This window comes from Amblyraja radiata, chromosome 3, assembly GCF_010909765.2.
Source record: "Amblyraja radiata isolate CabotCenter1 chromosome 3, sAmbRad1.1.pri, whole genome shotgun sequence".
NCBI classification, from domain to species: domain Eukaryota; kingdom Metazoa; phylum Chordata; class Chondrichthyes; order Rajiformes; family Rajidae; genus Amblyraja; species Amblyraja radiata.
Window position 1 is genome coordinate 55,317,982 of NC_045958.1, and position 16,672 is coordinate 55,334,653.

Below are 16,672 nucleotides of genomic sequence, written 5' to 3' on the forward strand. Positions count from 1 at the left end.
AGATACAAGTGGCACTGCTACAGCTGCAAGATAAAAGCTGATGTTGGAATATTTGGAGAACTTTGTTCATGATTTCAGCAGTTTAAATGTACATTTTCCCAGTCTTAATTTTATTGATTTCCTGCTTCTTAGACTTTATCTCAGTCTTTGACAAAGTAAAGTGGAAAGAAAAATCTTCTTGCGAGGCCAAAGAAGCCAGCTGAACATTGCCTAATAAAACCTGCAGTCCTCTCATTAAAAAAAACAAGCTGCAGACAGAAACAACATAGAATTCCAAGCATCATGACTGAAGATTCCAGCCAGAATACCCCCAAAATTATGGGAGATCACAGCCAAGAAATGCAGCAGTCAGAATAATAGTGGTGGAGATGTAACTTTTCCCTGATGTAAAACTCACTTTGTGTGATTGGTATTATATTATTATTGGGGAATAAGAGCCAGGCACTATGCTAATTAAAGCAGCCTCTACTTCTCTCTACCTTCACCACCCCAAATCCTACGTACTTAAGAAGGTATAGGTAGAATAGGTGTTAGAGGTATCTTTCGGAAGGGCTGCGTAACCTAGAGTTATAAAGTCAAGGAGTCATACAACACAGAAACAGGACCTTCAGCCCATTGTGTCCACACCGGCCTTAATATCCCTCTACAATAATCCCTTTTGCCTGCATTACGACCATAACTTTCTGAGCCTTGTCTTTTGAATTGTCGGTAAATATCAGTGTTGTTTATTGGTTGTGGGTTGGGTCAGATTGCTAATATTTTAGTATCCCACCTGTTCAGTACATATACAGTGCCCTTCGTAATGTTTTAGACAAAGACCCATCATTTATTTATTTGCCTCTGTACTCCACAATTTGAGATTTGTAATAGAAAAAAATCGCATGTGGTTAAAGTGCACATTGTCAGATTTTATTAAAAGCCACTTTTATACATGTTGGTTTCACCATGTAGAAATCACAGCTGTGTTTATATATACCTAGTCCCCCCCATTTCAGGGCACCTTAATTTTTGGGACACATAGCTTTACAGGTGTTTGTAATTGCTCAGGTGTGTTTAATTGCCTCCTTCATGCAAGAGAACTCTCAGCACCTAGTCTTTCCTCCAGTCTTTCCATCACCTTTGGAAACCTTTATTGCTGTGTATCAACATGAGGCCCAAAGTTGTGCCAATGAAAGTCAAAGAAGCCATTATGAGACTGAGAAACAAGAATAAAACTGTTCTGCCCCTGTCCCATTTAGGCGACCTAAACAGCAATCTCTGGTGACCTTCCCCGCAACCATGGTCGCTGCAAGGTTGCCACAAGGTCACAGGAGGTTTTGGCCACTCGCCTGGAAAGCCTCGAGCTGGATCGACCGAAGCGCGAGCTGCATCTACAGACCGCACACACACACACACACACACACAAACACATCGTGAAGGTGGGGGCCATGGAGAGCAGAGGAGCGCTGTCTGCGTGATGAAGAAGAAGATAAACGGCTGCCACAGAGCACGGTAAATCCTTTAGAGAGCGTGGGGGGGGAGGGGGGAGGGGGGGAGAAGGGGAGAGAAGGGGAGAGAAGGGGAGAGAAGGGGAGAGAAGGGGAGAGAAGGGGAGAGAAGGGGTGAGAAGGAGAGAGAAGGGGAGAGAAGGGGAGAGAAGGGGAGAGAAGGGGAGCGAGAAGGGAGAGAGAAGGGGGAGAGAAGTGGGGAGAAGGGGAGAGAAGGGGAGCAATGAGAATCTGGTGCAATCAGTTACAATTATGCTCATGGAAAATCAACAGTGTACTGCATCTAAACAATTACAACCACTGTCCAATTGCACCTAGCATCATATAGCACAAAAACAGGCCCTTCGGACCAACTTGCCAATGCCGACGTTGGGCAATAATGGCATAAATATTACATAATTTTAATGATGATTGCAAGTATCATGATACCTGAATATAATATTGTGCATTGCTTCCATTCTTCAATGGAGATATTGTTCTATACCACAGGCATATGAATGTACAGTAGGACATTTATAGGTTTATCCTATTCACAAAAAGCAGAACAAATCTAATCTCAATTACTCCCCAACCATCCTTCTCCCTTTTTCCAGCAAAGAAATTGAAGGTTTTGGTGACAATACTTTTGGACAGCACTAATTCACCAGTAATTTTCTACCTTTGCCTACCTTGAGTTTCAGCAGGTTCATTCTGCTTCAAACCTCATCTCAGACTTGATCCAGATATGGTCCAAAGCATAGACTTTCAGTTGTGAGATAAGTGACTGCCCTGATATTAGGGCAGCATTTGACCAAACATGGTATCAAAGCACCCTGGTAAAACTGAATTTGTTGGGCATCAAACGAATGCACTCAAATGGATGGAACCACATCTTATACAAAGGAAAATTATTGTTATTGTTGGATGTCAATTTGGCCAGCCTGCGAAAAGCTACTGCTGGAAGTCCTAGCAGTATTCAAGCCCAACCATCTTTAGCTGCTCCATTAATGACCTTTCTTCCACCATAGCTTCAGAAATACGCATGTGCACATGAATTCCAAACTGCTCAATTCTTGTTGTGACTTCTCAGAAAATGCATGCAATAAGTCCAAGAAAAAAACAGGCATTTGTGTTTAGATGTCAAGTAACATTTGTGCATCACGTGTGACTGTGACTGATCATCTCCAATGAGAGTGAGTCTTGCCATTTACCCTTGACATTCAATGGCATTACCATTGCCAAGCACCCACCATCAACATCCTTGGAAAGCCACCGTTGATCCTTGAAGCTAAATACTGTGGCAAAAAGAGCAGGTCAGTGACTGGTTGTCCTATGGTGATTGATACCCCATCATCTACAAGGCATGTTAGAAGCATGATTAAATACTTGCCACTTGCCTGGATAAGTGTAGCTCCATATTGCTCATGAAACAACACCATTCAGGATAAAGCAATGTGTGATTGTTTGATTGGTATCCTCTATGCAAACTGAAACTTTAGTTCCCTCCACCAGTTATGCACTGTGCACCATCGACAAAATATACAATTGTTACATATCAAGCCTACTCACGCAATATCCCTGAAACCTGTGCAATCTACTAAATGGAAACATCACCAGCAACAGATTCCCCTGCAAATCACACACTATTCTGACTTGGAAATATATCACAATTCTTTCAACATCACTGGGTCTAAATCCTGGAAATCCTTGCCTGCAGCACAGTGGAAGGATGGGGTGGAAGATTGCAACCTTCACGATGTCCGCCCTCTTTCGACTACTGCAATCAACTCGAGGTGCACAAACGGATGATCAAATAGAACAAGTTGTCCAACAACTTTAGGCTGTGCACGCCACACGAAAGAAGGAGAAGTGGAAGAATCTTAGCAAAAGGACTGCAGATCTTCAAGAAGGTGGCTCACCACCATTTTTTAAAGACAATTAGCAATGAGCAATAAATACAGCTTAGCTAGTAGTGCCCAAATCCCACATACAATGTGAACAAAAGCATTAACTAGAGTACATGTTACCTGGCAGTATTCCTTTAGGCAATTGCACAGCTCAGATACGGCTGTCAAACCACAGACTCTTAAGACATTGGTCTGATGTTAATCCCCAGGAGCTATGCCTAAGAGAGTACAACAGTGGGTAAGAGAGTACAACAAGTCCCAAAGCTCTGGAAAAGTCTAATACTGGACAGTACCGCAAAATAGAAGGTATCACATCAGATGCCATTTATACTACACCACTCTGTCATGTTATCTTTCATGGAACTAAATATCAAACACAACATGTAATATGCATTTCATCTCTTTTATACCAGCATATGTTGAATACTATGAGGGGTAACATTTAACAGCATTGGTACTTTATTTACATTATTGCTACTGTTCATCTTCTTCAGTCAGATCCAGACCCAATGTAATATTGAACTCTGCTGCGATTGTTCCTTGCATTCAGAAAAATCAGCTGTTTCAAAAAATTGCTTTTGGTGTATTTCCCACTATTGAAGATCTCTGTCACTTAACTGAAATTTCTTGTTGAAGGCGATGTGTCGATTTCATTGCCTGAATTCTATGACTATATAGGGCACAAGTTCAGTAATGTTTCACATCTTTCTAAACCAGCAATCATGTTGGCATCAATATCCCTAATGGGTCTTTAACTCCCATTGTACATTTTACTGCACAGAGTTTGTCTCCTATTTCCTGCAATAAGAGCAGGTTGATTGTGAACCTTGCACTCAGCCATGTTCTTCATCATCCTTCTCTTTTACACCAATCATAATTTAGTTTTTGAGTTGATGTGCCTTAGGATAAAACAAAAACTTTACCTTACGACATTCAAAAATAATTACATGTCCTGCTTCAATTATTTTCTTAAGACTAGAGATAACACAAAACAAGTAGTCTTTTGCTGTGTGTCACAATGGAATAAATAAGCACAACTGTCTTCAGTGTGGAGACTTTGCACTCTGGCTTTGTTTTTCCTGATGCCAATGTTATGACCTTGATAAGTTTTTAGAACCATGCCTAGGATGGAGATTTCTAAAAGTGTCACGGGGGGGGGGGGGGGGGGGGGTTGAAACAGGGCTTGCTGCCTCTCCCTTCGGGGGAATGCGACTTTTTTGTCGTATCCCCCTTCTCTGCCTCCGTCTGCGCTGAGGCCTAATGGCGGAGCTGGCGACCTCGAGACTCCGGAGGCAGAGCCAGTTAGGACTTGCCCTGGGCTCGCTCCCGTGAGGGCGGTCCAGCTCGGGGCTGGAACGGCGCTCCCGTGAGGGGCTGTGACGCTCCCGTGAGGGCGGCCTGGCGCGGGGCTGAGACTCTCCCGTGAGGGGCTGTGGCACTCCCGTCGGGGCGGCCCAGCCCGAGGGTGGAATGGCGCTCCCGTCGGGGCGGCCCAGCTCGAGGGTGGAATGGCGCTCCCGTCGGGGCGGCCCAGCTCGAGGGAGGTACGGCGCTCCCGTCGGGGCAGCCCAGCTCGAGGGAGGAACGGCGCTCCCGTCGGGGCGGCCCAGCTCGAGGGAGGAACGGCACCCACGTGAGGGCGATCCGGCTCGGGGCTGGAACAGTGCTCCGGTGGCTGGGACGGCGTTCTGGCGGCGGTGACCTGAGTCCTGGGTTCAGCTGCGGGCCAGTGGCTGCGTCCGCTGGACTGGAGGGCGGCAGCTTCGACACCCCGTTTGCGGGGTTCGGTGAGCCGCGGGACTGTTTGTACCATCGCCCGGTGGGGTATCGCCTCAGCGCAGAGGGAGAAGAGGAGGGAAGAGACTGCAGCCCTAAGATTTTTGCCTCCATCACAGTGAGGAGGTGCTTGGAGGACTCACTGTGGTGGATGTTAATTTGTGTTTATTGTTGTTTATTATTGTATTATTGTATGTATGGCTGCAGGCACGAAATTTCGTTCGGACCGTAAGGTCTGAATGACAATAAAGGAAATTCTAATTCTAATTCTAAAAGTCATTGCTTTTTATAAAAAATATTAAACCACTGATTTGCATCAGCAAAGGTATAATATAAATATAATATTTCTTATTTAATTGTAGTCTGGTATTTCTCCTACACTTCTTATGCAATAAATCAAAATAACTCACATTGACAAAAGCTCTATGAGATCCAGAAACAAATGCTTGTAGGTTGCCAAATAAAGTAAGGGCAGCACCATGGTGCATCTAGTAGAGTTGCTGCCTTACAATGTCAAAATACCCATTTTCAATCTTGACCCTGGGTGCTGTCGTCATGGTGTTTGCACTTTCTCCTGGTGACAACGTGGGTTTCCTCCCAGTGCTCGAGTTTCCTCCCACATCTCTAAGACATACTGGTTCGTAGGTTAATTGGTCACTCTAAATTCCAATTAACAGAATGATGGGCCAAAGGATGTGTTTTTGTTATCTATGACTCAACTATACTAATATTGACTGGTGGAGAAAGGCAAAATAGAAACATAAACATCAGAGTATTAAAGTCATATAACTTAGAAGCAGGAAGTTTAGCTTACCAGGTCTTTGCTGACTCTTAGACATTCGTTAACACTAATCCTACACTAAAGGGCCTGTCCCACTTAGGCGATTTTTTTGGCGACTGCTGGCGACTGTCACAATTGTAGCAGGTCACCAATAAACACGGTGACTGAACTCCCCCTACGACAATGTCTACGACAACCTACCACCTAGTCGATGTCATGTTACGAAAAGCTACCGACAACCGGCGACCCAATTGTCGTGACTTAGGACGTCCACCTACAACCACACCTACGACAACCTACGACCACACAGGCAACAACTTTCGACAACCGAAGTCAACCTACGTCCACCTGCGACAAGCTACGACAAGCAATGACCCTGTCAGCGACAACTGAAGAAAATTCAGTCGCCGGTTGACGTAGGTTAACGTAGGTTGACGTAGGTAGTCGCCAATGGAATTCACCAAAGTCAGCACCCGACGACAACCAACGTCAACTGGCGACAACCTGCGTCATCCTGGCGACAACCTGCGACAGCACCCACGACAAGTTACTTCAAGCCCACAGTCGCCAAAAAGCTTTGAACAATTCAAAATCCAGCAGCGACCAGAAAAACATTACGGCTCTCTAGATGACTTGAGGAGACTACTCAGGACCGTACAGGCGTTACCCTGCAACCATGTGAAAACAGCCTAGTCGCCTGTAGTCATCGCAAAAAATCACCTAAGTGGGAAAGGCACCTAATGCTGTTTTATATTGACCCCACATTCCGATCAACTGGTTTGGTCACCATGTTGTAGGAAAGATGTTGTCAAGCTGCAAAGGGTGCAGAGACGATTTACGAGGATGTTGCCAGGAGTCAATGGCCTGAGCTTTCGGGAAGGGATACTTTATTCCTTGGAGTTCAGGAGGATGATGGGTGAAATTATATAGGTGTGAAAAATCATGAAAGAAATAGATCAGGTGAATGCATCTTTTTTTTCGCAGAGTAAAGAGATTGAGAAGCAGAGAACATGTTTAAGGTGAGGGGGAATAGATTTAATTGGAATATAATAATATCTTTTTTATTGTCATTGCACAGAGGTGCAACGAGATTTGGAACCCGAGGGGAAACTTTTTTACACAAAGGATGGTGGGTGTATGGAATGACCTGCCGGAGGAAGTAGTTGATACAGGTAATATCATAACTTTTAAGAGACATTTGGACAGATACATGGATAGGATACGTTTAGAGGGTTACGAGCCAAGCGAGGCAGGTGGGACTAGTATAGAAGGGGCATGTTGGTCAGTGTGGACAAGTTGGGCTGAAGAGCCTGTTTCCATGCTCTATGACTATGATTCTATGACTCTATGTTGCTAACGCCCCCAGATTCAACACTACACACTACAGACAATTTACAGTGGCCAATTAAGGCTACAACCCACTCTTCGGAAGAGACTGGAGCATCCACACAATCACAGGGAAAATATACAAACACCACTCAGCCAACATCTGAGGTCAGGATTCAACCTGGGTTGCTGGATCAGTGCGGCAGCACCTGTATTGGCTGTGCCACTTTGCAGAAACATAGAAACATAGAAAATAGGTGCAGGAGTAGGCCATTCAGCCCTTCGAGCCTGAACCGCCATTCAATATGATCATGGCTGATCATCCAACTCAGTATCCTGTACCTACCTGCCTTCTCTCCATACCCCCTGATCCCTTTAGCCACAAGGGCCACATCTAACTCCCTCTTAAATATAGCCAATGAACTGGCCTCAACTACCTTCTGTGGCAGAGAATTCCAGAGATTCACCACTCTGTGTGAAAAATGTTTTTCTCATCTCGGTCCTAAAACTTTAAATCCTTAAACTGTGATCCCTTGTCCTGGACTTCCCCAACATCGGGAACATTTTTCCTGAATCTAGCCTGTCCAATCCTTTAAGAACATCCTATCCTTTAAATATTTTCTCACTGTTGAGTTAATGCATATCCAAATCCTTACAATTGTGAACCTCTGAAACAAACATCTTTTCATTCTTTCAGATGACTGTATTTATTAAAAACCACACAGGTTTTGAGAGTCCTGGGGCCCTTTGTCAAGGGCCACCAGCGTGAGTCTCCGCCCGGCATGTCCTGGGGACATCGGGAGCCGCGGACTCTGGTGGGGCGCGGCCGATTCGGAGGTCCGGGCCTCTGGGGTTGGCCTCCTGTTCCGACGTCGGAGTTCCGGCATCCCGGCGGGCGGGCCTGAGCGGCGGGTTACCCGTAGCGGCGACTGCGGAGGGCTCCGGAGGCCCCAACCATGGGTGAACATCAGAGGAAGATGACTGACTTTGGTGCCTTTCCTCACCGTGGGAAACGTTTGATTCTGCTGTGGGGGGATGTTTTTTGTTGAACTCTATCGTGTGGTGTGTTCTTTATTTTATTGTATGGCTGTATGGTGATCACATTTCACTGTGTCAACTGGCACATGCGACAAATAAATATATCTTGTATCTTGTAGGTTTGCTTGATTTTATACATTGATTTAATATAATCATTGAATAAACCCTATGGAAATAATAGCAACCCAAAAGTAAAAAATAACTATATTCATGAATATATGGATGAAATAGAAAACAAGAGACCATATTCAACTAGCTTACATTTCTGAAAGGTTACTCTGTAAAGAGATAGAAAAACCGATCTCAGTAAAACCTTATTGATTTTGGCTGACGATAGTATTTGCAAAAGTGTGCACTTTAACATCAAGTAAAATCATTGGACTTTCAACAGCATGGAATTTATGTTGAAATTATTATAGTATGAACAGACTATGTTCATTTCAAAACAACCTGGGTATGTGAGACTCATGGATCATCTCATAATGTGGGTGTTAAGAACCAATGTGCCTTTACCAACAAGAATCAATTGTGTGTAGATTTCTATGAACCATGATTGATTTGCAATAGAGCTGCCATGTTACAACTACAAGGCAAGTAATCCTATTTCAGGAAATAAAACTATTTAAGAAAAGACAATAATAGCTCATTCAGAACAGAGAATTACCAATAGCTCCCATTATTGGGGAACTATAAAGGATCACATGAAGTGTGAAACAGAATAAGGTAATTCAACCAAAAAGTAACTACCCTCCTCATCAAATCACAGAGAAAGTTCCACACAATGTTTTCCTGACACTAGTGGCCAAGCAATGTTATAAGACAGGTACACAAAATTGCTGGGGAAACTCAGCTGGTGCAGCAGCATCTATGGAGCGAAGGAAATAGGCGACGTTTCGGGCCGAAAACATCTCTCCTTTCCACAGCTGATGCTATCATAGTCTCTGCAGCACAGGAACCATTGTGTTTCAAAGAGATCTTTTGATAACATAACATGTGATAATGCAGTCAATGTCAGATTGTATTATATTAAGAGTTCATTCTTAATATAATGATGGCCATAAATTACCCGAGAATCCATTTTATGTAAAGGCATTAAATTCCATTCGTAAAGAACTGAGTGATTACCATTATGTGACGCAAGTAGCTGGATAGTGCTCCACTGGCTTAGTGTTCATTTTCAATGCACGACTGGCCTTTCGTTCAGTTAAATCCTTCCTATCACACATTTATTTTCATTAACTTTGGTGTATTGCACTCTGTATCAAAAACTTAGTTCCATTGAATAAGTTATGGTGTTAATATGTAGCATTTAGTTCCATCAACTAAAGATATATTTGTAGGCAATCGCTTATCATTTATCTATTTGCAAGGCATTGAAAATCAATTTCTGCAGGAAATATTACTTATGAAAATCTTTTACAAAATTTGCAAGGGTAGATTGTTGGATACCTGGATGAGGAATACAGTCATGGATAATAAAACCAATGTTAAATTTAAGGGCAAGTCTGGAAATAAGGCAGAACACTATTTTGAACACCTCAATCCCCTTTCTTGATCTCACCGTCTCCACCACAGGAAATAGACTATTACAAACCCACTGACTCTCAGAGTTATTTGGACGACATTTCTTCCCACCCTGCCTCTTACAAAGACTCCATTCCCTACTCCCAATTCCTCCATCTCTGCAGCATCTGCTCCCAAGGTGAAGCATTCCATACTCCGAGATAACCTCATTCTTTCGGGAATGGTTCCCCCCTTCTGTCATAGATGGTGCCCTCCCACGTGTCTCCTCTGTACTCCACCCTTGCTCCACCCAGTTGTAACAGGGGCAGAGTCCCCCTAGTCCTCAACTTTCACTCTTTAAGCCATTACATATAATACATCATCCTCCAACTTTTTGTCACCTCCAACGGGATCCCACCACTAGTCACATCTTCCAATCCCCACCCCTTTCTACCTTCCAGAGAGACTGCGCCCTCCGCAACTCCCTGGTTCACTCATCCCTTCACAACCACACCACCCCTTCCCCAGATACATTCTCCTGTAACCGCAGGAGATGCAACACCTCCCTCAACTTCATCCAGGGACCCCAACAGTCCTTTCAGGTTAGGCAGAGGTTTACTTGCACCTCCTCCAACCTCATCTACTGTATAACCATATAACCATATAACAATTACAGCACGGAAACAGGCCATCTCGACCCTTCTAGTCCGTGCCGAACACATAATCACCCCTAGTCCCATTTACCTGCGCTCAGACCATAACCCTCCATTCCTTTCCCATCCATATAACTATCCAATTTATTTTTAAATGATAAAAACGAACCAGCCTCCACCACCTTCACTGGAAGCTCATTCCACACAGCTACCGCTCTCTGAGTAAAGAAGTTCCCCCTCATGTTACCCCTAAATCTCAGTCCCTTAATTCTCAAGTCATGTCCCCTTGTTTGAATCTTCCCTACTCTCAGTGGGAAAAGCTTTTCCACGTCAACTCTGTCTATCCCTCTCATCATTTTAAAAACCTCTATCAAGTCCCCCCTTAACCTTCTGCGCTCCAAAGAATAAAGCCCTAACTTGTTCAACCTTTCTCTGTAACTTAGTTGCTGAAACCCAGGCAACATTCTAGTAAATCTCCTCTGTACTCTCTCTATTTTGCTGACATCCTTCCTATAATTAGGCGACCAAAATTGTACACCATACTCCAGAATTGGCCTCACCAATGCCTTGTACAATTTTAACATTACATCCCAACTTCTATACTCAATGCTCTGATTTATAAAGGCCAGCACACCAAAAGCTTTCTTTACCACCCTATCTACATGAGATTCCACTTTCAGGGAACTGTGCACAGTTATTCCCAGATCCCTCTGTTCACCTACATTCTTCAATTCCCTACCATTTACCATGTACGTCCTATTTTGATATATGATATATTTGATTATCTGGTGCTCCCGGTGTAGGCTCCTATATATAGACCAAACGTAGACTTGGCAATTGTTTCAATGAACACTGCTGCTCAGTCCGCCTTGGCCTACGCAATCTCCTGGTTACCAAACATTTTAACTCTCCTTCAGATTCTCATACTGACCTTTCTGGCCTGTGCCTTCTCTATTACTAGTGTGGCCACACATAAATTAGAGGAACAGCACCTCATATTTTGTTTGGGGCAGTTTACAACTCAACGGATGAACGTTGATTTATTTAATTTCAAGTAACTCCTGCATTTCCTTCCCCCCCCCCTCCCCCTCTCTCTCCCTTCCCCAAGCTAGTCAGCCTACGAGTTCCACCATTCTCATCCTTGTATCCCTGTCATTCCCCAGCCAACAGTGGGCCATTATGGACCACCTTCAAGTTCAAGTTCAAGCTCAAGTTCAAGTGAGTTTATTGTCATGTGTCCATGATAGGACAATGAAATTCTTGCTTTATTTCAGCACACAGAACATAGTAGGCATTTACTACAAAACAGATCAATGTGTCCATATATTATAATATAAATATATACACACATGAATAAATAAAATGATAAAGTGCAAATAACAGATAATTGGTTATTAATAATCAGTTTTGTCCGAGCCAGGTTTAATAGCCTGATGGCTGTGGGGAAGTAGCTATTCCTGAACCTGGTTGTTGCAGTCTTCAGGCTCCTGTACCTTCTACCTGAAGGTAGCAGGGAGATGAGTGTGTGGCCAGGATGGTGTGGGTCTTTGATGATACTGCCAGCCTTGTTGAGGCAGCGACTGTGATAAATCCCCTCAATGGAAGGAAGGTCAGAGCCGATGATGGACTGGGCAGTGTTTACTACTTTTTGTAATCTTTTCCTCTCCAGGGCGCTCAAGTTGCCATTCCAAGCCACGATGCAACCGGTCAGCATGCTCTCTATGTGCACCTGTAGAAGTTAGAGAGAGTCCTCCTTGACAATCCGACTCTCCGTAACCTTCTCAGGAAGTAGAGGCACTGATGAGCTTTCTTGATGATTGCATTAGTGTTCTCGGACCAGGAAAGATCTTCAGAGATGTGCACGCCCAGGAATTTGAAGCTCTTCACCCTTTCAACCATCGAACCGTTGATATAAACGGGGCTGTGGGTCCCGATCCTACTCCTTCCAAAGTCCACAATCAGTTCCTTGGTTTTGCTGGTGTTGAGGGCCAGGTTATTGCGCTGGCACCATATGGACAGTTGCTCGACCTCTCTTCTATACTCTGACTCATCCCCATCAGTGATACGTCCCACAACAGTGGTGTCATCAGTGAACTTGATGATGGATTTCGCAATGTGACCGGCAACACAGTTATGAGTATAGAGTGAGTACAGCAGGGGGCTGAGCATGCAGCCTTGCGGTGCTCCCGTGCTGATTGTTATCAAGGCTGACACATTTCCACCAATATGAACAGACTGTGGTCTGTGAATGAGGAAGTCGAGGATCCAATTGCAGTGGGATGCGCAGAGACCCAGTTCTGCGAGTTTGGTAACCAGCTTGGAGGGGATGATTGTGTTAAATGCCGAGCTGTAATCGATGAATAACAGCCTGACATGAGTTTTTGTTGTCCAAGAGGTCCGGAGCGGAGTGGAGGGCCAGCGAGATCGCATCCACCGTTCCTGAGGTCATTTGTTGCCGCCGTGTTTTGTTCGTGCCTTCTCTATCTTTCAGTCTGATGAAGGGTTCCAACCCAAAACATCACCTATTCCAGAGATACTGCCTGACCCGCTGAGTTACTCCAGCATTTTGTGTCTATCTTGGGTGTAAACCAGCATCTATAGTTCCTTCCTACACAATAAGGCATAGGATATGATCTGCTTATAATAAGATTTTATTTAAACACAGTAATAGCATGCATGGACAGTGATTTGATGCCTGAACATTCCTGTTGCTAGTCATAAACCATTGCAGGGAAAGCAATTCCATGTTGTTGCTAGTTCCCATATAAGCTACCTAGATAAAGCTTAATCTTCTGCCTGCGCACAATATTCTTTACACTTTTGTTTTTCTTCTATACATTCCCCTCTGAGATTTGATCTCCACAGAAGTGAACAGTCATGAAGCAGACAGAAAAAAAACATCGGCAAACAAAGGGGAAACCACTCGTTCACTGCAATAGAATGATAGGCGAGTAGCTTGCATTAAATTGCCAGCTCTAACCACATTGGAACGTAATAGTCATCTCTCGTCTCTGCAATAGGCACAAAGAGCTGGAGTAACTTAACGGGACAAGCAGAATCTCTCGAGAGAAGGAATGGGTGACATTTTGGGTCGAGACCCTTATTCAGGCTGGTGAGGGATAAGGGAAACGAGAGAGATGGACGATGATGTAGAGAGATAAAGAACAATGAATAAAAGATATGCAAAAATGTAATGATGATAAAGGAAACAGGCCATTGTTAGCTGTTTGATGGGTGAAAACGAGAAGCTAATGTGACGGGTGGGGGAGGGATAGAGAGAGAGGAAATGCCAGGGCAACTTAAAGTGAGAGAAATCAATATTCATACCACTGGGCTGTAAGCTGCCCAAGCGAAATATGAGATGCTGTTCCTCCAATTTGCGTTTGGACTCACTCTGACAATGGAGGAGACCTAGGACTCTCATCTCTGCAATGTTGGGTCCATTAATAACAATATAATTGAATGTGCAGATTTCAGTGCAATGAGCAGTCAATATTCTGGCATATTAGCAACCAAAGATGAATTTCACACCAGTATAAATATTCTACACACAATAGTCAACTCCATAGGAGCCGGATGCACTAAAAAATGATAAATAATTTTCCATTGGGCTAACTCCATATTGCAACCAATTAACTTTCCACAGCATTCCTATTCTGCTAGACAAAAAATAAGCAAGAGATTACATTCCACTAATGGTGAGTTTAACTTTTAGAGGAAAATAAGACACAAAGTGTTGGTGTAACTCAACGGGTAAGGCATTATCTGTGGGGGACATGGATAGATGGAGTTTCAGGTTGGGGTCATTCTTCATTGAAGTAGGGGGGTGAAAGCTGGGAAAGTGAGGGGGACGGGACAGAGCCAGGCAAGTAATGTGGATACAGGTAAGGAGGGTTTTGCTGGACTGATGTGTGGACAAAGGCCAGAGATGGAAAGTAGACAAAAATTGTGAGGGTGTGCATCCTGGTGGGACACAGGGAAAGGGAGGAAATCAAGCGTATTTTTGGTTAATTTTTAGTGGTTCTTGCAACCTAAGGTATCAGTGTTTTGTTTTGTGCTGATTCTTGCCTTTAACATTTGCATTGTGACATCTGTTTTTAGATGATGTGGTTGTTGTGGCACCAGTCTAAAGGGGAAGAGGAACGAGTAGCCGCTGTCAACAATGATAGTGCTGGCCCATTAGCATCTAATGCCAAGTCAGGGGTTTACACGGTACTGCTTTTCAACATTTTAAATTATTTTTCTTGGACTGAATTTGGAATTGGGTTAAGTTTAAATGAGGACATGATAGCAGGTGGGGCGGGGGTGGTTGGGAGGTCGGGCAGGAGCAGCCTGCATGGTGCACAACTGCTTATCCTGGTGGCTCACAGCTCCGGCAACCCTTGCTAAATCATGACCTCCGGTGCTGACTGTGAGCAGTTTGCAAGTTCACCCTGTGACCATGCTGCTGCACAAATCTCCACCCACATTGCAATAGTGTACTTGTAGGTTAATTGAGCTAAATTACTCTTAGTGTAGGGTGGCGGGGCGTAGGGGGGTTAATAGTATTGATGTTAATGCTCCAAAAGGTGCCATAGTATTAATAAGCTGAATGGTCTCTGTATGCCTTAAGAAATTAAGAAAAAAATAGAAATAAGAAATGTTGTAAATTTGCATAGCATTGAAAGTGACAAAATCTGTAAGAGAGTGAAAGGTTTGATCCTTTTACTGGGTCAACTATCCTTATTTACTGGGTCAACTATCCTTATTTTTATCTCAGACACAGTAGTAGTGGCTAAAAATATCTTATTGAAACACATAAGATTATTAAGTGTTTGGACACGCTAGAGGCAGGAAATATGTTCCCGATGTTGGGGGAGTCGAGAACCGGGGGCCACAGTTTAAGAATAAGGGGTAAGCCATTTACTTTTTCACACAGGGAGTTGTGAGTCTGTGGAATTCTCTGCCTCAGAGGGCGGTGGAGGCCGGTTCTCTGGATACTTTCAAGAGAGAGCTAGATAGGGCTCTTAAAGAAAGTGGAGTGCTGGTAGATCTCAACAGGTCAAGCCTACCACGGAAGCTGGTTGACTGGTGAGTACTTCCAGCATCCAGTTTTTATCCTAGATTTTTGCATCTGCAGGCTCTTTAACTTGTAACTCAGTCTAAATCAGAAAGCCACATGTTCAGTTCCTGTTCCAGAAATATGAGCACATAACTTAGAGCAGAAACTGTATTGCTATGCCAACTCTTGGTGAAGCTGTCTTTCAAATTAGACTTAAAGAGATCTCCAGGCATCACTGAAGCAGAGAAAGGCAATATTTATCTTCCAGTCAACATCACCGATATAATTATTTACTTTGCCATTATCTCATTTGCTCTGATCAGATTGATTGCATTTCGTATAATGATGACAGTGACTTCACTTTAAATATACGTGCAGTAACTGAAGTAATTGAACTGAACCCCATCACATAAATACGCTACATTATTAGGTTACACTCAAATACAATTAGCAATGTGGCAATTTAGCCTCATTCACGTGTTAAAATACACCAAGACAGCAACAGCACGGATACACTGAAGATTTGATCTAAAATGTCTAATATCCTGCAACTAGTAATACATTGAGCCTATGTTTCATGAGAAACATTGCTGGTCAAAGTGTAATAGGAAGGTGTTCTGGATATGAAAGACAACATGATTTGGGTTCATTCTTGCAAGTGCATTCTTGTTGGGCATTCTATCCATACAGTTAAAGAGGAACAATGAAGTAAATCATCGAGAAGCAATGTGGTTGCTGGTGCATTTGATATCCCTATATGGTGGATAGGGACAAGAGAGATTCTGTAGATTAAAGCTGAGTAGAACCTCAGTTACAACATTCAAGTTGGTACCTTTCCCAAAAGTTTGGAGATTATTCAACAAGTCTATACTGCAGGTGGCTCCCATGTGATCATGTTATCCACATACAGTAAGTTACAACATTGTCAGGTGGTTTTGCTATCTTGCCTCTAAGTTATTTAGCAAGATCTGAAATGAATGTAGAAAGTACTGATGTTGTGCTTTGAAATCTAAATCCGTATCTTTGGCTGTCAACGTCCTCTCAAACAGGTTGTGCAGTTGTGTGGGGGAGGGAGAGATCTCAGAGATTGTGGTTGTGGGGAGATGGTGGTATCACAGGGGAGGGGAGCAGGAGCCAGCGAGGGGGACCAGAGGGGAAGGGGCTGGATCTGACACTGCGGT